General features: G+C 40.4%; 1 pseudogene; it reads left to right on the top strand.

The window, feature by feature from the left end:
• The first annotated feature begins 1,914 nt into the window (after positions 1 to 1,914).
• LOC125138079 (E3 ubiquitin-protein ligase RNFT1-like) overlaps positions 1,915 to 23,703 on the top strand; it is a 35,481-nt pseudogene continuing 13,692 nt past the window's right edge.

Below are 23,703 nucleotides of genomic sequence, written 5' to 3'. Positions count from 1 at the left end.
GAGAATGAGGCTCTTCTTGAATATATATACATGATACAGCCACCTGGGGAGGAATGGACATTTGAATTAAATTCTCTGAGTATCTCTGAATATCTTATAGACACACACAAATGGATGGCAATTCCTAAAAAAGTACATACAGTCAAGTGAGTAGAAAAGCCTCTCTTTCTCAGTATACGTTCTTAAGTACTGATAATATCCCATAGCTACCATTTTTTTTGGACTTGGTGCCATATCATATGATAGATATTTTACATATATTTTTTCTAATCCTACCAACAAGAAAATGTGGTCATGCACGCTCTCATTCATTCACTCGGTCAACACATATTCGACTGCCAGTAATCTCATTTTACAGACAATGAATATGAGGTTTTAGAGAGGCTGAATCACATTCAAAGTGACACAGCTAGTAAGTGGCCAAATTAGATTTGTGCTTAGGTCTCTTGGACTTCACTCTTCACAAATCTCTGATGACTTCCTTTCCTGAAAGCTTCCTGGTATTCTGTTCATTGAGCTTACCCTATTGAAAAAAGAAGTGGTTGGGAGTCATTGCAGGGTGTCAACTTACACTCTAAGATTTGAAGGCAAGAACAATCTGTTAGCTGGTCCCACACTGGTCACCAAGTTTCCCTGCAATGTTGGGTTAGGTCTACTCTCCTCCAGCAGGTGGCAGGTTGATACCATTCAGTGCTTGCACTTTATTTATTTATTTATTTTTACTTTAAAGAAATGACTAAAGCAGTAAAAATCATTTTCTTGGCAAACTGTAGAAACCAGACACTTCACTTTTTGTCCCACTCTGTAGGAAAAGCAGCTGACCCTTTTCAGCTATTCTCATACACGAAGTGACAGATGAAATAAACTACATTTGAATTAACCTTTTTACTTTTGAAAGGTGCTCTCATGTATTTTATACACATCCACCCCAGTTACAAATGTTAAGATGCTTGAGACAGATATTGTCACCTACTGTTCTCAGCTCTCTTGTTTTTATTCACTTAAAAATTGCACAGACTTCTTAAAGCAGACTGTATGAATTATCTTTGAGCACCCAACATCAGGCACGGTGCTGGGTGTTTTTAGAGTGCATTTCGTGACTTACTTGGAGTAAGATGATCTGGGTTTGAGCTTTGACTTGGTCATTTCCTATTTGGGAGGCTATCAGTCAGTTATTTGCTTTCTGAGCCTCAGGCTCCCCATGGTAACATACTGATGATGATGATGATGGTGATGACGACAGTGCTGATGATGACAATGACGATAATTTCTAAGCTCGCTCAGTGCTTAGTGTGAGAATGAAAGGCATATGAAAAGGATTTGTAAAGTATATGTCAGAGGTAGTTATTATTTTTAGGTGACCAAGCCAAAGTTGCAAAATATATTAGTGATTGCAAAATATATTAATCCCTTATAAGGATTAAAGTATAAAGTGCCTGGATCCAGAACTTTGGCAGACCTCAGTGGGGACATTTCACCTCTGGTTGTCACTTCCTGCTCACAGCACAACTACTTTTATTTTCATCACCTAATACAGAGAATCACTAAAGTGGTCTACTTATTGTCTTCCCCGACTCCAATTCTACCTTCTTTAATCCACGTTTCTAAAGGTGTTATTCAAGGAGGTCTTCCCACAAGCTACCTTCAGTCTGCTTTTCTCCAACAACCACAGTATCTTACCCACACGTGTCCATGCACAAAGCATCTGCAGCAGGTTGTAGGTTGACTCTTGGGACTGCAGCATGCCTTGTGCATTTTCATTCCTCTCCTTCTCCTTTTTTTCTTTACCCCATCGACCATACTCACTCTTCACAATCTCTTTTCCAAGAAGGCTTCCTCCAGCCCACACTGACCTCCTACCTTAGAACTCCCACTGCTCTTATGAGGCAGGATAATCACTGAATATTTGAAGATATGGCCTTTCGTGTCAAACAGTCTGACGCAAATCCTGGTAAGTTCTTTAAATTTTGTGTGTCTCTATTTCCTTATCCTTAGAATAATAATAATAGCTCTACTTGATAAAGTTGTTTTGAGGATTTAAGGACATGATGTATATAAAGCATTTAGCACACTACCTGGAATAGAGTAAGCACTCAGTATAGTAGCTGTTATTATTACCATTATTATCATTAAATAGATCACTTGATACTTCTTTACTGCTTTTTTTTGGATTATTCTTCCTCCTTCTAGGAAGACAATCAGCTTCTTATGTTCAAAGACTATGTTTTATGCTTCTCTGTAGCCCTGGCATTGCCTTTTGCATTCCCTGAACAAGATAAAAGTACCACAACTTTTTATTGCTCAGTCTCATCTCATATTAAGTAGTAAAACTGACCCTCATGTTAATTTTTAGCAAACTCATACAGACATTGGTTGGAGATGCCACTACCACAAGCCAAGAATCCCTACAGAGTTTTCTGATCCTTAAATACTGGCCATTCGAAATTCACAGAGTAGTCTATATGCCTGTAATATACATTTTATTAAAGCAAAGAGATTATTTTCTATACAATTTGGGCATTATCTATAGAATAGGAAAGAAACAAAAAAGGAGAAAAATGTGGCAAGTGACAAAATGATATTGATGAAGAATAGGATATCTGTATAGTTTATCAACCAAGAGAGTATAATGAAGTTGAATAGAATGTCCTTCCCTACACCCCAGCTCTGGAGTTTTGTGATGTTAGTGATGAATAATGGCCCTGGTCCAGGATTCTACTGCTTTTCTCCTTTAGTTTTGCTGATTCTCAAAAGAAGCACTGAACTGCTTTCTCGTTCCCTGACAGCATTAGATGTGGTTGCAAAGCTCTTCTCAGCCACAAATAAGGATGATTGTACCGGTTGCCCCAAGGGATTCGGCTCTATTCCTCAAGCCTTTTGTGTGTGTGCTGAGAAACCCTAGGGTGAAATGTCACTTCCCTAGAGAGTTAAGGGCTCTTTCAGCACAACAAAGTAGCCTCATCTCACACTGGGTCTGAGCCTTACCCTGGGGTCCCTCTGCTGGCCATGAGAAACAAGAGCAGAAAGCAGTTCTTTGGGGTAAGAAACCCTGAATTTGTCTTTGAAGGTAATACATATATAGAGAAGAACATTCCTGTTCAGTAGGGGCAGCTGTACTTGGGTTAAGCAATAAAATGGGGAGAAGAGACTAAGCTCACAATAATAGTGTAAGTTTCCCTCCACAAAGAGGATTAACAGCTGGATTCAGGTCTCAGTCCAAAAATAAAAATTTAATGCAGAGTATTGGGGAAAAAAATCTCCTTTGAGGAATACCTGTAATGTACAACTGTAGTTTTGTTTTCAGGACAAGGTCAGCCATCAGTGGAGACTGCTCAGTCTGCTCGCATAAACCCCCTGGATGGCGTGCTCCTCACCTATAAGCACTCTAACTCTCCACCAGCCTGCTTCAGTCTAGTCTAATTCACGAGTCAGGTTACCAAGGTACCGTGGTGAGAGGTACCATAGAAATACCAAAGTGAATGGATGGAATCAGACACTCAAGAGTGCTCAATAGATGCAACATCCTGATTATGGACTGGGCTTTGTGGCCTGCTGGCTCGGGGTTTTGTTAACTGCCCTGGCTTCCTACAGAGATTTAGGGCCTGGCCTCTGCCTGCTTTGTTGCTGTGGCTGGTGTTTATGGTCCCTTTCTTGTGTCAGAGGGACCACAAGAAAGCATGGGCTCAGGTACTGACCCAGAATAGGTAAAAGAAGGGCTTCTTAGTAACAGAGAAGCAAGGTCTAGGGTTTGTCACCAAAAGGACCAGAACAAGATAAATCAAAACCAACCACACAAGTAACAACTTCGAAACCTCTCTTGGTTCATCTTCTGATCAAGTGAAATGAAATTTTTTTTTTTTGTCTTTTGTTGTTGTTGTTATTGTTGTTGTTGTTGCTATTTCTTGGGCCGCTCCCGCGGCATATGGAGGTTCCCAGGCTAGGGGTTGAATCGGAGCTGTAGCCACCGGCCTACGCCAGAGCCACAGCAACGCGGGATCCAAGACACGTCTGCAACCTACACCACAGCTCACGGCAACGCCAGATCGTCAACCCACTGAGCAAGGGCAGGGACCGAACCGGCAACCTCATGGTTCCTAGTCGGATTCGTTAACCACTGCGCCATGACGGGAACTCCGTGAAATGAAATTTATACACGATTTAATGACACGACATATCTACCACTCCAGAGGGGAAATAGATGAAGAGTTTAAATTTTTTAATATCAATAAGAAATAGATGGTACCTGGTAGGAAATTCTGACAATACAACAAAAAAGGAATTAGTAAGGCAGCCCCTGAAGAGGATTTATGTACAGTTAGGAAAAGGGCAGGGCTCTGAAGGGGCCTTGGCCATACCCGAGATGCAACACATCCCAGCAGCCAGTGGGGGTCAGAGGTGCTCTATGTCTTAGAGAGAGTCTGGCTGTGTCTACTGTTCAGCACCTTTAACCCCAAGACCTACACATCCTGTTAATAGGAACCCAGCTGGAATGCCCCTGAAGTCTGCACTTCTCTCCAGGAAGAAAAGCACCATAAAAACAGGGGGCAGCTCATCTCAGATGCTTTACCATAAAGGTTTGTTTTGACTTCAAAACAATTTGCATGTTTTATATTTTCCTGCATTTGCTCTTTTCCCATTCCACTTGCTTCCAGTAAGAACTCTGTAGTCATGGATAAAGGGCAATCATCTCTCTCAAAGTCAAGCCTATGGATACTCTGAAACAAGGACTCTAGGCAAATTTCCTGACATTTGTCTCTTTTAAGTCACTGGAAATTTGAAGACAATGCTTATAAGGCGGTAGATAGGTCTAACTCATTTGTGGATGTACGCAGGCATCCAGGCTGGAGATGCTCACAAAAGCTCATGAGAGCCAATCATGTGCCTCTCTTCCAACCATCTAGTAAGTGATGTTATGGTGGTAGCGAGACACTGGCCATGGTAGGAGTACTTACATCAGAGATATGAGCAAATGCTGCACATCAGGGCTCTTTTTTTCTCCGCTTGAAGTGATTCTGTTCACTTATTTTTTTCTAATTATTATTATTTTTAATCCAAGTATAGTTGATTTATAATATTGTTATTTTTAGACATTCAGCACAGTGATTCAGTTTTTTGTCTGACTATACTTCATTAGAGGTTATTACAAGATAATGAATGTAATTTCTTACACCATATAGTAAATTTTTGTTGCTTATCTATTTTACGTATAGTAGTTTGTATCTGTTAATCCCATACTCCTAATTTGTCCCTCCCCTCTCTCCTTCTTCTCTTTGGTAACTGTAAGTTTGTATGTCTGTGAATCTGCTTCTGTTTTGTATACAGATTCATTTGTATTATTTTTTAGATTTCATATATCTATCATATAGTATTTATCTTTTCCCGTCTTTTTTCATTAAGTATAATAGGTCCATACATGTTGCTGAAAATGGCATTATTTCACTCTTTTTTAGGGCTGAGCAATTCTATTGTACCATAGGACCACATTTTCTTAAACCAATCATCTGTTGATGGGAACTTAGGTAATTTCCATGTCCTGGCTATTGTAAATAGTGAATAATGGGGTGCATGTATCTTTTCAAATTAGAGGGTTTTTTTGTTTTTTGTTTTTTTTTTTTTTTCCTGAATATATATCCAGGAGTGGGATTGCTGGATCACATGGTAGTTCTTTTTTTTTTTTTTTTTTTTTTTTCTTTTTCAGCTGTACCCATGGAATAAGTAAGTTCCCAGGCCAGGGATCAAATCTCAGCCATAGCTATGACTGACGCAGCAGCTGCAGCAATGCTGAATCTTTAACTCACTGTGCCACACTGGGAACTCCAGTAGTTCTATTTTCAGTTTTTTAAGGAACCTTCACTCAGTTTTCCATAGTGGTCACCATTGTACATTCTCACCAACAGTGTACGAGGGTTCCCTCAGGGCTCTTTCTTCTAGAAAGCAGCTTTGTTAAACATATAACCATACCAATGGATCCAGGATAAGTTTAAAAGTAAAATGTTTAGGGAAATACACTCAATATTTTTTAATATGGAGGAAAATCTGAAAAGGGATATTCAGATTATATATATATATATATATATATATATATATACACATATACATACATATATATATGAATCACTGCACTATATACCACAACTAACACAACATTGTAAATCAACTATACTTCAGTACAAAAATAAACTAAAAAAGTAAATCATTTGGTACATTCACATTCAGGTCAGAATGCATGTAAGGAAAAGGAAAAGGAACAATGTTTGGTTGGCCAGGTGGATCTTCCAGTATGAACTATTGCAGAAACTACAGCGAACAATTCCATAAAGCTGTTTTTCCTATCAAAGGCTAGCAAGAAATTAAATAACATTTTCCTACATAATTTTTAAATGTTGAATTACAATGCTAAGCAGCCCTTGAGGCCATGTATGCTTTTTTCCTTTCTAATTTTGGGCGCTGAGAAAATTGTAAGCCTCCTTAAAAAGTCCGTTGCATTTTATTGTTTCTACAAAGAGAAAATCTGGAAGAAAACAGAGGCCACCTTCTCTTTGGTCACACACCAGAAGTCACTGAACAATAATGGCTCATGTGATACATTTGCTGTACAACTCAAGGATTTAAACCCATAAGGTATTTGGCTTTTCTTAGAGAAAACATTCTTTCACAGTCAAATTCACCTTAGCCAATCCATCAAAAATGCTGGAAGAAGCACATTCAAAGTGTCCACTCTACCATAATGTTTGTAGCATTTTCCATCAAGAAAATGTGTTCATGCTATTAGTTCACAGTCTATATTTTTATCACTGTGATTAAGTGTTTTAAATAAGGGTACAGACCTGGTGGGGTTCTGGCAACTGAAGGAAGATGGCTAGATGTGAGGGACAGTTCTTGGGGCTTGGAAAATAAATTAAAAGCAGAGAACAAGGAAGATTGAGGAACCAAGTCAATATAATGGGGTGATAAGAGCCAGATTTCTAAAAGATGGGAGTATGAATAAAGAAAGGAAGAAAGCTGGAATGAACCAGGTGGTGTAGGGTTAGAATTAGAAGGTTTGGTGTAAACTTAAAGTTGTTAATATATAGAGTTAGGTATAGAAATAAATACTGATGTACATTTCTGTGTATGTATGCAAATACATCTATATATTTCTATATATGGATATGCAGACACATGCACACACATACATAAATACACATACTGCCTAGCTCTATTGCTGACTGAGCTTCAGAGTAGTAAAAATCAGTAATGATGAGCCTGCCTAGAGCCCAGATCTTAGTTTCTAGACTTCATTCTCAAATGAAAGGAAATCGAGTTTTTTGGAGAAATGGTTGATTCCAGGGCTGGAATAGCAAAAATGTAAGACAAGTTTAGAATATCTCATTATTCTAGAAGGCCAGCAAGTAATCAAAGGGTGATGGAGACAGGTCCAAAGGACACAGAAGACAGCTCAAAGGGGTGCCAACTGGTCCAGTCTGGGAGGATTTGAGTGTCCAAGACAATCATAATACCCCATTGACTAAATAGACATCCATTTGTTTATCCTGATATAAGCAAGTAAATGAACGCACAATGGGAAGAGAATATTTCTCCCTGTAGTTTAATTTCAGCTCATAAACATTGAAGGAATTATGGAATTAGAAAAGCATAATTTGAGACAGATGGTAAAATTATTTTAGGCAAAAAGTATCATTAGATACTAAAAGTAGTGGGTGAAAGTTAGATGAAGAATGACATATTTACATAGTCTCAAAATATCTTCCTCAAAAACACTTATTATTTGCAAAGGAAAAAATAGTAACCTCTAGTAGAGAACCCTGGTAGATACCATGATACTCAAGAGATCAAAGTTCACATCACTGGTGATGGGATAGACCAAGACCATATGTCATATTAGGGGAATCAAGGAAAAGATCCAGCATCACGTCTATGATCATCCTGCTAAAAATGCACAATTACACTTGAATCTAACCTGAGGAAGCAGCAAACAAATCCAAAGGGAGCTATGTCCTTGCAACAAATCTCTGTGTGTGTCTGTTTATACGTATACATATACATATTCATATTCCATTGGTTCTGTTATTCTGAAGACCCTTGACTGATAATAGCACCAACGTTGGATTCAGAAGCTTTTGATCACTCAGTCTTTGCTCAAATATTACATTCTCAGAGAGGCGTATGCTGATCACTTGATCAAAAAATGAAAAGTAATTATCTCTCCATTCTCTATCCCTGATCCTACTCAATTTTTCCCCATGGCAATATCACTTTTCACATCCTGTATTATTATTTATTGTGTTTATTTTCTATCTCCCTCCTCCATTATATAAACTTTATAATGGCAGGTGTTGTAGGATGCACTCCCTGGGAAAAAACTCTAAGATGAGGTTTGTGTGCAGGGGTGTTGCTCTTAGGAACAGCAGCCATAAGGGACTGGGGAACAGGACTGGGCAGAGAGTGGAACTGCAGTGGCAACTGAGGTCTCAGCTAATCCTGAGGGAGCCCTGAAGTTGGGGTAGTGCTTCCATGATGTCTTAAATAGAGACAAAGAGGGCTGGGCTTTTGTGATCATACAGCAACAAGTCATGGGATGCAGGCTGCACCAGGGAAGGAGCATTACCTTGGGTGGCACAGTTTGCAGGCTGAGGGCAATTCCTAGGAGGCCTCAGCTGTGGGCCATCCTCTGGCAACACTCCTGGCAGCTGGGGAATGTACAGCATTCTTGAACAGGGGATTTGGGTGGTGCACCCCAGCAGCCACGACTAGAACAGGATCTTTATCTGTATTCACAGCTCCCAGAACAGGGCCAGAATTATTGACTGGGTGGGTGGGTGAGTGAATGAATGAATAAATGAATGAATGAGTTCCTTTCCAAAAAGGTCAGCATGCACAGACAGGATGTGGCCACCATTTTCAGTTGGCAAGCAGAATGACTAGAGTATAAAAACAGAAACCAGGCGAAGGTAATCACAGGAACCTTTAAGATAGTCCAGCATCATGAAAAAGCAAAAAATAGCAAATGGGAGAAGAGAGACACAGGGCTATTGGAAGGAGTGGCAAGGTTGGATAGACATCAAATAAATTTATACTGCAGGAAGTTTCCATGTTTACACATGATCCTGAGCTGTTCATTATAGGACCAGGGTGTGCTGTTGCAGCCCTGAGGGGCCCAGGGTTAAAGAAAGCATCCTGCTAAAACAGGGAACAACTGGCTCCCGTGACAGAACTTTTAACAAGCCTTTTCTCATATCTGTTGACTTAAAGCAGACCAGGGAATTCTTTGAAAGGCAACAAGGCTATAAATCAGCAAGTCCTATAATGTGAATTCCAGGATCTTGGGGGAAAAGGCAGTACACAAAGGCACCTCATCTAAGTCTTCAGGAATGCCATGCTGAGTGGCCCTGGCAGCCTTAGAGTTAGACTCTGGGGCTGGGAATGGAAAACACACAGAAACAGGGAGCAGGGAAGGGCCAGCTAGAGCAGCAGGGCATGTTTCTAGTAAAACATTGAGCACCTGGGCCCAGAGTGCTGCCCAGTGGATAATGAGCGCTCAAGGAATATCTGTTATGACTGACTGACTAAATAATAGTCAGGTGCCTTGATGCTGGTCCTGATTCTATCACTCACTGGCTGTGTGATCTTGAGGAAGTTTCTTTACTTCTCTGAACCTTGGTCACCCTGTGCGTAAAATGTTAGGCTCAAACACAAATGGAATCTTTCAGAGTGAGTGACCCATGAGAGTTCTGGAGTCTCTAAAAGCATTCAAAACATTCCTGAAGCTGTGAAAGGAGAGAAATTAAAAAGTCCACATGGCAGAGAGAATACTGCAGCTTCCTGAGCTAACACAGGCACCTGGAATGGCCAGAAGCTGCCATGGCTGCCCTCCCACCCCCCACCCCACCCCCAACCCTGTGGAATCTGCAGGGGTTGTGGGAGGCTGTTGTGTCCACCACTCCTGGGGAAATGCCTCTTCTACCACTGCCTGCAACACAACAATCCACCTGAAATGTAACAGACCCCCCTCTAGGGTGGCCTGATGTCAAGCCTAGAGGGAAGACAGCAGTGCTGTCTGATGGTGACTGCAACTCCCATTACATCTGGGGCAGATCTCCCAGGGGCCCTGAGGCAGAATCAATTTCGGCCCATTGCCTGTAAACTTCCTTCCATGGCCCGATGCCATAGAAAAGCCTATAGGCTCCCACTAAGAAAATCAGATTCTAGGTTTTCTGCTGCTTGCAGACCAGGTGAGTGACTTGATTTCTCTGGATCTGTGAAATGGAAATGATTATCCAGTAGCACAGATATGATCAAGTAGTAATGAAACCAGCACATTCATTTCCTCTCCCTTCTTCTCTCTTTTCCTCCCTCCTTTGTTTAGTTCCTCCCTTTTGTGCAAGCAGCCCAGCTAGTCTGAGCAGAGTATAAGCAAAGCCAAGGGCATGAATTTGATGCTCACACAGGACCAGAGTCCTGTTCCTTGTCCTGGCCATGTTGGTCCTGAACAGTCAACTTGTGTGCACAACTCCTCATCACAGAGCAAAGGCAGTTTGCCACTGACCAGTATCACTGTGGACAAATACTATTTACTCAGCAAGGATGCCACACATTTTTAATCCCTGACTCATCAGGAAGAGGAATTTGGCACAAGGGGGAGTGGGGGTGGGGGATGAATGAGATGAAATTGAGTAAGGCAAAAATGTAATTGTGAGGGTAGATTCTGGTATTCTGGGACACAGATCAAGAGGAGATGATCTTTTCCCTTAGAAGAGCTGACATGAAGACCCCAATTCTCTCTTTTGTAAAACTGAAGAAGTGGGGGCCATGATGGATGTGTGGGGTTTTCCTTCTCTGTCTCAGAGTGCACACTATGCTGAACCCAGGGTTCAAGATCTGGGGCTGGGATCCCTGCAGCGTGCTGATATCACTGCAAGAGGCCCTCACAATCTACATGTGCACTAAACAGAATCCATGTGCTATGCAACCATAAGTTCAAGTGCTCTTGTGGAGGAGGCATGCCATTCTGACTTATATCTGGGTCCTTATAGTCAAATCAGTTGGACTTGAGACTCTCATTATAGCCAGGCTTTATAGTTGAAGTCTCCATTTCTCCAGATGCTCTCTTTTGCCCCATCTCTCTCCACACTCGGGGTTGAACAGCCCAGCCACGGGAAAAACCTCATAGCAGCTCTTTCCTCTCTGCCTGCCACCTGGGGGCACATGACAGCCTGGGCCTTCCTCTACAGTGTTAGCCTTCTTGTGAGCTGAGTCTGAGGGACATGTGGCTCCTCCTGGATGCAGAGGGACCATGACATATGTGGTGACAGTCCATCTGCTTTCTCCACTTTGGTTGATGGCCTCCCTAGGCCTACTCTTTTCTTTTCCTCTCAGCCCTTTCTTCTCCATCACTGTGTTTTAGCATCATCTCTTCTTCCCCTTTCTCAGATGCAAAAGACAGTCTTGTCAGACCTCTCCACCTCTCTTATTTTCCCAAGATCCTGCCTGCTCTTTTAGGTCTTTCACTCCATATTTAAGCCATGAAGATTTCCTCCTCTGCAGTTCTGTAAGATGCTCTTAAAACCATATGGTACTCCAGTGGGTCCAGAAAATCACTGCAGGTACCAAGATGGTGTTGAAAACTGAACAGGTTGAAAAGGGGGGGAAAGTGGCATCATCTGAGCCCTAATGATGTACCAGGAAATTTACATGCAATATGTACTTAGTCCTCACAGCATGCTTCTGAGATAATTTTACTCCCATTTTATGGATGAGCACATTGAGGGTCAGAGAAGTTGAGTACCTAAGCCGAGGTCTCAGTAAGGAAATGACAGTCATAACTTACTGCAGATCTGTGAGTCTGCAGCTCACTCTCATTTCTGCAATTCAACCTCACATTGACTCCACAGTAATCTTTGCATGCACCTCTGGCTGATGCACTTTCAACTTGACTCTTACGAAAATCTGATGTGTCAGGTTCAAATTTAATCATAGCACCCTATAAACTATAGTTGGAGAAGCAGAAATAAGTATGTCAAAATGATTTGATAATAAGATACAAGCTCTGATAGTTTGGCCTGAGTTAAAACATGCTAAGTTTGTGTTTGTGTGTGTGTATATGTGCTTATGAAAGAGGGAAAGAAAGAAAAAAACACATCCAGCAAATTAATAAAAGCACCAGTGTCAGGCCACTGGTACTGAATGCTGGGGACACAATAAGAGAACAGCTTAGGAAATGATTTCAATGGACAGAGACTCTGACTTGGGAGGAATATATTATCCAAGATCGGATAAACCCTTCTCAGCTAGAACACCATATAGAATTTATTATTTGTAAGAAATACATATTGAATAAGGTATTTTAAACAAAGACACACATAAAACAAGATTATGTATTGATCATTTGGTGAAAATGTGACCAGGGGCTTTCAGGAACGTGACCTTGAATTTTCCCTAAGAGCAATGGTTGAATATTTGGTATTTCAATGTCTGGAGCAGCTTTATAGAACACAATGACCATAAATCATGGAACTGACTGTTTATTTGCCTGTTTACCTTGTCTCTCCTGCTCCATGAGGACAGACATCATATCTGTTTTCCTAATCCCTAGATCCCTGAAATCCCCCAGCACAAAGTAGAAGTCAAATAAATCCTTTTCTAAATGAATGACTGAAGGAACTAAAGTTAGGAAGAGAAGCAAGGCAGTGTAAAATCACAGAAGTCAGGGGAGTTTTGAGAAGGAAGGAGTAATCATCAGTGTCGCCAAAGCAGAGGGGCTGATATCCATTAGGCTTGCAGATGGGAAGTCATCTGTGGCTTGGGATACCGGTTTCAGCTGAGGGAGGAAGGCAGAAGGCAGACTGTAGTGGTCTGAGGAATGGGCAATGAGGAAGAAGGAAAAATAAACATAGGCTACATTTTTTAATAAGTTTGGGTGAGAAGGGGAGGAAAGAGATTCTGCAGAAGTAGGGGAGCATCTGGCTGAGAAGTGAGCCTTCCAGGACTGTAGAAGCTCTCCCATAAGTATAAACTGAGGGAAAGTAGCCCAGAGAGAGGAAGAAGCTGGGAGAGTAGCAGAGAGGTAGAAAGAACAGAATGTTGTTCAGACCAGGGCTTGGTCTCTGAACAAGAAGAGGAAGATCTATCTTTCAAACTAGGGGAAAGGAAAAAAGGATGAATGTGGATGTGAGTGTATTAGGGTGAAGGAGACAGGAAGTGGCAGGAGATCCTTCCTGATTGCCTCGCTTTTTCTTGGTGCAGTAGGGGGCCTGGTACAATGCTACAGACAGAGAAGGAAGGCTCCTAAAGGCTGAGTCTAGGGTTTGGCATCAGTGAGGGAACTCATAGTGGACAAATCAAAGGACTTATGGATAGAACGACCCTGGAGACCCTGATGCTACTGTGGCCTTAGTAGCCAGGGTACAAAGAGCAGCCTAGGCAGGTTGCAACATTGCTGATCTGCTCTGGGGTTTTGCTGGGGCAGTGCAGTGGAAAGACTGCAGTGGAACAACGGGGCTGAGGCATCTACTAGAGAAGAGGAGTTCAACCTGATGGTTATGAAAAGGTAGACAATGAGGGATTTGTGGTCCCCATGAGCTGGAAGAGCAGGTAGAGCCGAATGAGGATATAAGTGGGAGGGTCAGAGGTTCATGAGGGAAACTCCAGGTGATGACTGAGCCCAGAGTATTGTGTGTAGGTGAGCAGCTGAAGGTTAGTGAGTTCCTGGCCTTAAGGGGACCCAAGGATTTCAAGACTCATGATCCAGCTAGTCTTGGGTTAATTTAGTTAGTTGTTTTCCAAATGAATTTCTTCTTCTTCTTTTTTTGGTCTTTTTGCCTTTTCTAGGGCTGCTCCCATGGCATATAGAGGTTCCCAGGCTAGGGGTCTTATTGGAGCTGTAGCCTCCAGGCTATACCAGAGTCACAGCACTGCGGGATCCGAGATGAGTCTGCAACCCACACCACAGCTCATGGCAATGCCAGATCCTTAACCCACTGAGCAGGGCCAGGGATCAAACCCGCAACCTCACAGTTCCTAGTTGGATTTGTTAACCACTGAGCCACGATGGGTACTCCCCAAATGAACTTCTTAATTGTGGCTTAAGGCCTTAAGGAGGTTAACAGTGATGCAAAGTATGCTAAGATTTCTTCAGCATCATGTATATGAGGAAAATGGAAACATTAACCTCACAAAGTCAGACAAATAGATGATAGCTCTATCCTTTCCTCCATACATATCACAAAGCATAGTGGATTAATTTTTGAAAGAAAGTTGAAAAAAAATTTAACATGCTTGGAAGCACTGTGGCATGAGGGAAGAAAGTCCAGGCTCAAAGTTAATCCAAGTGTTCATCCTGGCTCTGACACTAACTAGTCTTGTGATGATGGGCAGGTTTACCACTCTGGCCCAAGTTCCCTTAACTGCAAAACTGGGTGTGTTATTTCTGATTCTAAAATTCACAGCATTTTTTGGCTAAGGGAGTGGTACTTGGAGCTGAATAAATATTTTCCCAAAGAAGACATATAATGGCCAACGAGTATATGAAAAGTTGTTCAATGTCACTAATCATCAGAGAAATGTAAGTCAAAATCACAATGAGATATCACTTCACACCTGTTGGGATGGCTATTCTCAAAAAAAGACAAGATAACAAGGGTTGGCAAGGATGTGAAGAAAAGGGAACCCTTGTACATTGTCAATGGGAATATAAAAAGGCACTATTACTATGGAAAACAGTATCCGGTTTCCTTGACAAAATGAAAACAGAACTACCATATGATCTAGCAATCTCTCTTCTGTGTGTAATACTATCCAAAGGAAATAAAATTGGTCCCTCAAAGAGATATCTGCACTCCCATGTTCAGTGCAGCACTATTCACAAGAGCAAAGGTTTGAAAACAACCTATGTGTCCACTGACATAATGAATGGATAAACTGTGAGTATTTACAATTGACCATTGAACAATATGAGTTTGAAATGTGAGATTCACTTATACATAAATTTTTTTTCAGTAAATATGTATCACAACACTACGTGAGTTGCAGTTGGTTGAATCTGCAGATGAGGAAACCGCAGATAGGGAGGGCTGACAGGTAAGTCATACATGGATTTTTGACCACTTGGGGCATTGGCGCTCCTAACTGCCTGCTTGTTCAAGGTCAACTGTGTATATACAATGAAATATTATTTACCCTTAAAAAACAGATCCTGCCATTTGCAACAACATAGATAAAACTGGAAGACATTATGCTAAGTAAAAGCCAGACTCAAAGATAAGAGTTGCATGAACTCACTTAAATGTGGAATCTAAAAAATCTAATACATAGAGAGTGGAACAGTCATTATAAGGAGAGGGAAATGGAGGAAATGGGGAGATGTTGGTTAACGAGTACAAAATTGCAGTTATGCAGGATGATCTAATGCACAGCAAGATGACTGTAGTTAATGATAATGTATTGCATACTGGAAATTTGCTAAGGCAGTTAATTTCAGGTCCTCTTACCTGTCCCCCCCACCACAAACACACACGAGGCAACTATGTGAGGAGGTGATATATTAATTAGCTTTACTTGTAGTAATCATTTCACAATGTATATGAATATCAAATCATCATGCTGTATACTTTATGTGCACATACTTTTATTAAAAATAAATAAATAATAATAAAGAAGTGATACTTGACAAAGACCAGAAATAGAACCTGATGGACTGCTGGGCTCCAGGAGCCTTGCCTGCAGCACAATGATTCAAGATGACTGAAGGGTGATGTTTATGGGTGGTTGCTCTTCAAGATGAGGTCTCTGCTTGACACCCATGACATCAATTCCAGAATCTCCCTGCAGGATCTTGTCCCCTCGATTATCCCCTCTTCCTTATGGCCATCTCCATCCCTCTGTCCCTTCATTACCCTTCTTGTCTGATACACCAGGTTCCTAGAAAGAGAAACCCACACATTTACTGCCGCCAGGTCTGTTCTTCCCAGTCTTACTATAAAACTCTCTCTCAGAGTTTGCGTTTTCATCAACAGCACACTGTCGCTGCCCTTGAGGATCACCAAATGGTCCAGTCCAGTGGCTTATAATCTGTTCTCAAACTTCCTGACTTTGGGAAGAATCACATTGAACATTGCAGGCCATCCCCTCCTCAGACCTCTTCTCAACCTTGTCTTTAGAAAGACCAACTTTGAGGTTCTCTTGATTGTCCTCTGTGTTCTTCTTTGGCTCCTCCTTTTTTCCTGTACCCACATGTGATTGATCCCAAGGATTTACTCTTAGCTCTCTCCTCTTTCTCTTTCCAGACTTTCTCTCTTGACACCCACTTTCAGTTACATAGTTTCAACCTTTACCTTTTTGCAGGAGATTTAGTTCTTTATCTTCAGCACTGAGTTTTGCCCCTTGCACTTGTCGAAATTTTCAAGTCCCTAGTGGATATTTCTGTCAATACACCAAATTCATTATGTGCAAATGAATTCAACATTTTTCCTTTTGTTTCCACTGTGTTTCATGTTTCTGTCCATTGGATTATTATACTCTTTGTCACTTAAGGTATTTCCTCTTCTTTAAGTAAAAGTATTCAAAGACTTTGGGGTGTTTGACCTGGAAGGGAGCCAGAAGTGGTATCTCACAGGGGGAGACATTTCATCTAAGAGCAGGTACCATCACTGGTCAGTGGACTTGAGCTGGATCTGCATTTGAATTCGGGTTTAGTCTCTTGTTTGCTGAGTGACCTTTGGAAAGTTACTTAATTTCTCTGTGCCTCTGTTCCAAAGTGGTAAAATAGGGATAATATCTTAAAAGGTTATTATCAACATCAATTAGATGATATACGTAAAGTTCTTAATAGAATGTGTAGTACTTATTAAATGCTCAATAAAGGATACCTAATGTCAAGGATTCCACTCTTTGATTTTTCAGATGGTGAAACCAGGACTAGAGAGATAAGGTGATTAAGTAAAAGAGAAACAGTTAGAACTAGAACCCAGTCTGAGGATCTCAAGACCTGTGTGCCTTCCTAAATCTCTAAGGCTCTTTATGTATAAGCTAATGGAGTAACAATGGAAACAGTAAGCAAACTCTTTGGAGCTTATTTTCAGATTGGAAGTTACTGGGGGAAGGGATTATATCTCTTTAACTCGCTGACTTCTTGATTATTTATGCTAACTGGGACCAAAAAAAGTAGTTAAATGAAAGGTACACAAGTCTCCAAATGCCATCTAAATAACAGCTTCAACCTTCTTCTCAATTACTGTTCATCAGTTTATTGTCAGAACTACATTTAATGTGGAAATAGAGCGTGAAAAACACAAAAATGCTTGAATCACAGATTTCTAGCTAGGTTTCAAAATGGTAATAATATCATAAATAACTTCATTTCAAAAAATCTTGAAGGACATTTTAAAAAATAGAAATGGAAGGAGGGCATTGTGGTAAATAAAAATAGACAAATCAAAGTCCACATCTATTGTTATCAATGCCTGAAAGAGCTCCGTGTTTGGGAGGAAATTACTCCCTGCTTCCTAATGCTGTTTTTCATATTTACTTATCTTGTTAACTTTATTAAACCCAACAGGAAATAATTTCAGCATCACAGCTAATTCGTTTTGACGTGCCTCAAGAGAGCTATTTTTTTTCCTTTTAAATGGTGCCTGCTGCTTTCTATCAAACCATGCCTCAATTGAAGGGGCATCTGTTATTGGAATGCCTTTACAAAAATAACAGTGGAGTCTGAACGTCTGGAAGGTTTACAATAAAATCTTCTATTTGGAGCCCACATTTGTGATGGGATGCTTGGGTAGATTTTATTTTATTTTTTAAGTCTTTCCAGACATTTGAGAAAGTCGTCATGTGTGATCATGTTTCTTTAGCTGAGCTTCATCGATTAAATCTGGCTCCCTGAGGTTTGAATAAGGGGTACCCCCACGGAAAGTGTGAAGTAAGTTCTGTTCTGGATGAGTCTAAAACCTGCAGGGCAGCGTTGCAAGTTGAGTTGCACAATTTAAAAAAAATTTTTTTAATTGTTATTTCTCCAACACAATTTTTTTTTCCCCACTGTACAGCATGGGGACCCAGTTACACAAACATCTATACATACTTTTTTCTCCCGTTATCATGCTCCATCATAAGTAACTAGACATAGGTCTCAGTGCTACACAGCAGGATCTCATTGTTAATCCATTCCAAAGGCAATAGTTTGCATCTGTTAATCCCACTCTCCCAATCCATCCCACTTCCTTCCCCTCCCCCCAGGCAACCACAAGTCTATTCTCTAAATCCATGATTTTCTTTTCTGTGGAAAGGTTCTTTTGTGCTGTATATTAGATACCAGATATAAGAGATATTATATGGTATTTGTCTTTCTCTTTCTGACTTACTTCATTTAGTATGAGAATTTCTTGTTCCAACCAAGCTGCCACAAATAGCATTATTTTGTTCTTTTCATGGCTGAGTAGTATTCCATTGTGTATATATACACCACATCTTCTTAATCAATTTATCTGTCAATGGACATTGAGGTTGTTTCCATGTCTTGGCTATTATGAATACTGCTGCAATGAACATAGGGGGTACATGTATCTTTCTGAGTGAAAGTTTCATCTGGGTATATGTCCAAGAGTGGGATTACTGGATCATGTGGTAGTTCTATATTTAATTTTCTGAGGTACGTCCATACTGTTTTCCATGGAGACTATTCCAATTTACATTCCCACCAACAGTGTAGGAGGGTTCCCTTTTTTCCACACTCTCTCCAACATTTGTTATTTGTGGACTTATTAACAATAGCCATTCTAACCTGTGTGAGCCAGTACCTCATTGTAGTTTTGATTTGCATTTCTGTAATAATTAGTGATAAACATTTTTTCATGTGCCTGTTGGCTGTCCATATGTCTTTGGAGAAATGTCTGTTTAGGTCTTTTGCCAATTTTTCAATTGGGCTGTTTGTATTTTTGTTGTTGAGTTGCATGAGTTGTTTGTATGTTTTGGAGATTAAGCCCTTGTTGGTTGCATCATTTGCAACTAATTTCTCTCATTCCGCAGTTTTTTTTTTTTTTTTTAATGGTTTCCTTTGCTGCGCAAAAGTTTGCAAGTTTGATTGGGTCCCACTGGTTTATTTTTGTTTTTATTTCTACTGCCTTGGGAGACTGACCTAAGAAAACATTTTTATGGATGATGTCAGAGAATGTTTTGCCTATGTTATTTTGTAGGAGTTTGAGGGTATTTGGTCTTATGTTTAAGTCTTTAAGCCATTTTGACATTCTATGAAGACACCATCACCCTAATATCAAAACCAGACAAAGATACTACCAAAAAAGAAAATAAGCAATAACTCTGATGAATATAGATGCAAAAGTTCTCAACAAAGTTTTAGCCAACCAAATCCAAAAACATATAAAACACAACCAAGTGGGATTCATCCAAGTTCACAAGAATGTTTTAATACACAAATAAGTGTCATACACCACATTAACAAAAGAAAAGTCTAAAAGCACATGATCATCTCAATAGATGCAGAAAAAAGCATTTGACAAAATCTAACATCCATTCATGATAAAAAAAAACTCTTACCAAAGTGAGTATAGAGGGAATTTACCTTAACATAATAAAAGCCACTTATGACAAACCCACAAAACCCACAGCCAGTATAATACTCAATGAAGAATAGCTGAAAGCCTTCCTGCTAAAATCTGAAACAAGACAAGGCGGCCCACTCCCACCACTTTTATTCAGCATAGTATTAGAGGTCCTAGGCACAGCAATCAGACAAACAAAAGAAATAAAAAGTATCCAAACTGGAAGAGAAGAGGTAAAATTGTCACTCTATGTGTATGACATGATACTAAATATAGAAAACCCTAAGAACTCTACACAAAGACTACTCGAACTGATTAACAAATTCAGCAAAGTAGGATATAAGATTAACATTCAGAAATAGGTTGCATCTCTGTATACTAACAATGAAATATGAGAAAAGGAATATAAAAGTACCATATCTTTTAAAATCCCACCCCAAAAATTAAATATCTTGGAATAAACCCTACCAAGGAGGTGAAAGACTTATAACCTGAGAACTATAAAAGTTAATCAAGGAAATTAAAGAGGATTCAAAGAAATGGAAAGATATTTCCCACTCTTGGATTGGAAGAATTAATATCATTAAAATGGCCATACTACCTAAAGCAATCTACAGATTCAATGCAATCCTTATCAAATTACACAAGACATTTTTCACGGAACTACACCAAACAATCCAAAAATTTATATGGAACCATAAAAGACCTGGAATTGCCAAAGCAATCCTGAGGAAAACAAACAAACAAAAAATAAGCAGGAGGCATAACTCTCCCAGACTTCAGACAATATTACAAAGCCACAGTAATCAAGACAGTGTGGTACTGGTACAAAAACAGACTTACAGAACAATGGATCAGAATAGAAAACCCAGAAATAAACCCAGATACCTATGGTCAATTAATCTTTGATAATGGAGGCAAGAATATAAAATGGGGAAAAGACAGTCTCTTCAGCAAATGGTGCTGGGAAAACTGGACAGCTGCATGTAAATCAATGAAACTGGACCACACCCTCACACCATGCACAAAAATAAACTCAAAATGGCTGATATACTTTTGATACACATTAATACTATAATAGCACCTGGAGCACTATAATACTATAGTGGCAAGTGGGAGATGTGGGGAGCACTGTAGACCCCTTATTTACAAACTAACAACCAAAGAGTATGTTAAAATTAATGGTATGTTAAAAAGAAAGCATGTTACAGGAGAGTGAGTCTTGGATCAAATTTTGGCAGATGTATTAATATTTATTCCTAAGCCCCCCCCCCCAAAAAAAAAAACAAATGCAAAGATATTTCAAAGGTAGAATGGGCCAGCCTTATAGAAATGAAAAGTTAAAAGTTGAAGACCAGTGGGATTCAAAATCTGAAGCTGAAGCCGGGCTTGCCAGAATCTTACTCCTTATTTATCACCTATTCCTTACACTAAGTGACAAACCCACTGGAGTAAATTCACATGCCGGCCGCAGTGTAAGTAACCACATCTGAAAGTTATTGATTCCTGATTGGGATTCCCAATTGGTGATTAACTACCCCTAAAGGGTAGATCCCTAATTAGGATACTTCGAATGTTAACTAACTGCTGCTAAATGGCCAGACCATGGTTAACGTGTATCCATACATCAAACTGTTTGTAGCTAAATACAGCATAATTATTCTTCCAATCTCCCAAGCTACATTCAGCAGAGGCAAGATTGTCACAGCCAACTGCCTTACCCATCCACAGATTCTGACAAGCCTAACTGAGTAATTATCTCTCCAATTTGGCTTCTTATCTCTAGAGCCACTGGCTTAGTTTCAGTTTATTGGGAATGTTCTTTGAATGACAGTAATATCCTCCTCCCTGCCCACCTTAACCTTCTCTTCTTATGGTTCACTCTCCTTCACTCTAAAAAAGTCTTTCCCTGCCACTTCCTGGCATAAACTCTTCTCAGGACCCCAATGGCCTTTTGTATAATATCCAGTCTCCTTAACTGAACTCAAGCCACTTATCCGTATGGACATCTATGCTTCAGTTTTCCTACACTTTTCACAGTTTCTCAAACACTGTGACCTAGCTTCTCCCTCAGGCCACTGGCAGAGGCATCCTTCCTGGTTTTGTTATCTGGGAAACATTATTTCTTACCTTAAGGCCTCATCTATGCGGCCTTCTCTGTGAAGGACACAGGTATTATTTGTTCAGGCCTTTATGCTCCCACAGCCCTTCCTGTTTATATTCATTGACAGCAGCTACTTTGTTGTGTAAATTAGGATTTTAAGATGCAATACAGGATGCCCTGTCACTTGAATTTCAGATGAATAATGGAACATTTTTGTTGTTTGTAGGTAACATGCAATATTAGGAACATACTTACACTAAGCCTTATCGGTTATATATCTGAATTTCAAATTTAACTGAGCATCCTAACTTTTGTTTGCTGAGTCTGGTAAACTAGCTGTGCTGTAAGTCGACTGTTTACACATCTATTACTTACTCTTTCCTATGAGCTCCTTGAAGGCACTTGTATCCAAGAGAGCAACTAGACTCCAGGCCTGGCATCAGGCTCCTCCTCACCAGTAATGTTTGAATAGATGCAAAAAGGAAAAAAGATCAAAAGAGAAATGAATGTCATTGTCTTTTCCAACCTGGGAAGATTAAAAACAAAAACTTGGGGTGTTTCTCCATAGGTGAGAACAATCCTTATACTGGCAATATTTTAGAAGTCAAAAACTATTCCAAAATGAGGGATGACAAATTTGGGGGCAGAGTGGATGGATATTTCCCAGTGTGGAAGCCAAAAGTTATGTCTAACATATGAAAACAGCAATAATAATGAAATAATATTAGTTATATAGAATCCATATCAATACACTTTCCAGGCATCCCCACTGAATCCTCACAAACCCTAGGAGGAGGTGCTCATTGCAAGGGCCTGGACTCTTCCACTCTCTGTTTTTTTGTCATGTTAGCTCTGATTCCATTTCCTTCCCAAAGGCTCCCACCAGGGAGGCCAATTGGGTAGGAGAACTGTTCAAAGCCCCACGTTGTAAACAGAAGATAATGCATGAAGTTGCCAGGTTTCTGCGAGGGATTTGGATTCAGTCCCACTTCTCTGGGAAGCTTTCTTTGCCTATAAGGATTCTCCGACTTGCACTTTTGTCTCAGTCTTGCAGTCATAAAACTGTCTTGACAAAAAGTTTAAGGGCTTATGACTCTGGGACATAAAGAAATGTTTGAGGATGGGAAAGGGGATAACAGCATGCAAGATTCAGTATGGAATGGACCAGACAGTAACCCCCCTCCACTGCCTTTCCCTGAGCCCATGGTGGGAGACCATTCAAAAAGCCAACAACTTAGGAAAAAGCCCTTAAATTGACATTGTTCGGGTATGAATGGATCCAATTGGCTTTAAATGTTTTGTTCCCCACATAATTCCTATTTTAGGTAGATTGGTTACTATAGAGACTAGAGCTGCCCTCATTATGGATGGTCAAGAGAGGACATGGTGACTAATGGTTAGAGCAGAGGTCTAGGGTCCAAGGTCCTAGTCTTGGCTCAACCACAGACTCACTGTGAGACTGTCCATCACAAACTGCCTATGCTGCCATCCTGCCTTAATTGAACAGGAGGGAGGAATATCTGTGCTGGACCCCTTTGGAGAGTGACATTCGTATATTTTGTCTTTGGGAGTGGGGGAAATGGAAAGAATGGGAATGAAGGAAAGAAATTCTAATATAAAGTGAATTTAAGAAAATATTGAACTTGGAAGGTTGTTGTTGATCTGCTGAGTAACCAACTTGCAAATGGGAAGTGACCACTCATCACAGCATCACCTCTGGAGCTGGGATATGGGCAATAGTGTCTTGGGGTATTTTTAAAAAGCGTGTGTGGGAGTTCCCGTCGTGGCTCAGTGGTTAACGAATCTGACTAGGAACCATGAGATTGTGGGGTCAATCCCTGGCCTTGCTCAGTGGCTTAAGGATCCGGTGTTGCCGTGAGCTGTGGTGTAGGTTGCAGACGCGGCTCGGATCCCGCGTTGCTGTGGCTCTGATGTAGGCCAGCAGCAACAGCTCCGATTAGACCCCTAGCCTGGGAACCTCCATATGCCATGGGAGCAGCCCTAGAAAAAAGGCAAAAAGACAAAAAAAACCTGTGTGTATATAGGTAT

This window comes from Phacochoerus africanus, chromosome 1, assembly GCF_016906955.1.
Source record: "Phacochoerus africanus isolate WHEZ1 chromosome 1, ROS_Pafr_v1, whole genome shotgun sequence".
Taxonomy (NCBI): Eukaryota; Metazoa; Chordata; class Mammalia; order Artiodactyla; family Suidae; genus Phacochoerus; species Phacochoerus africanus.
Note: the sequence above shows the minus strand (reverse complement) of the source record. Positions and strands in the feature narration are given on the sequence as shown.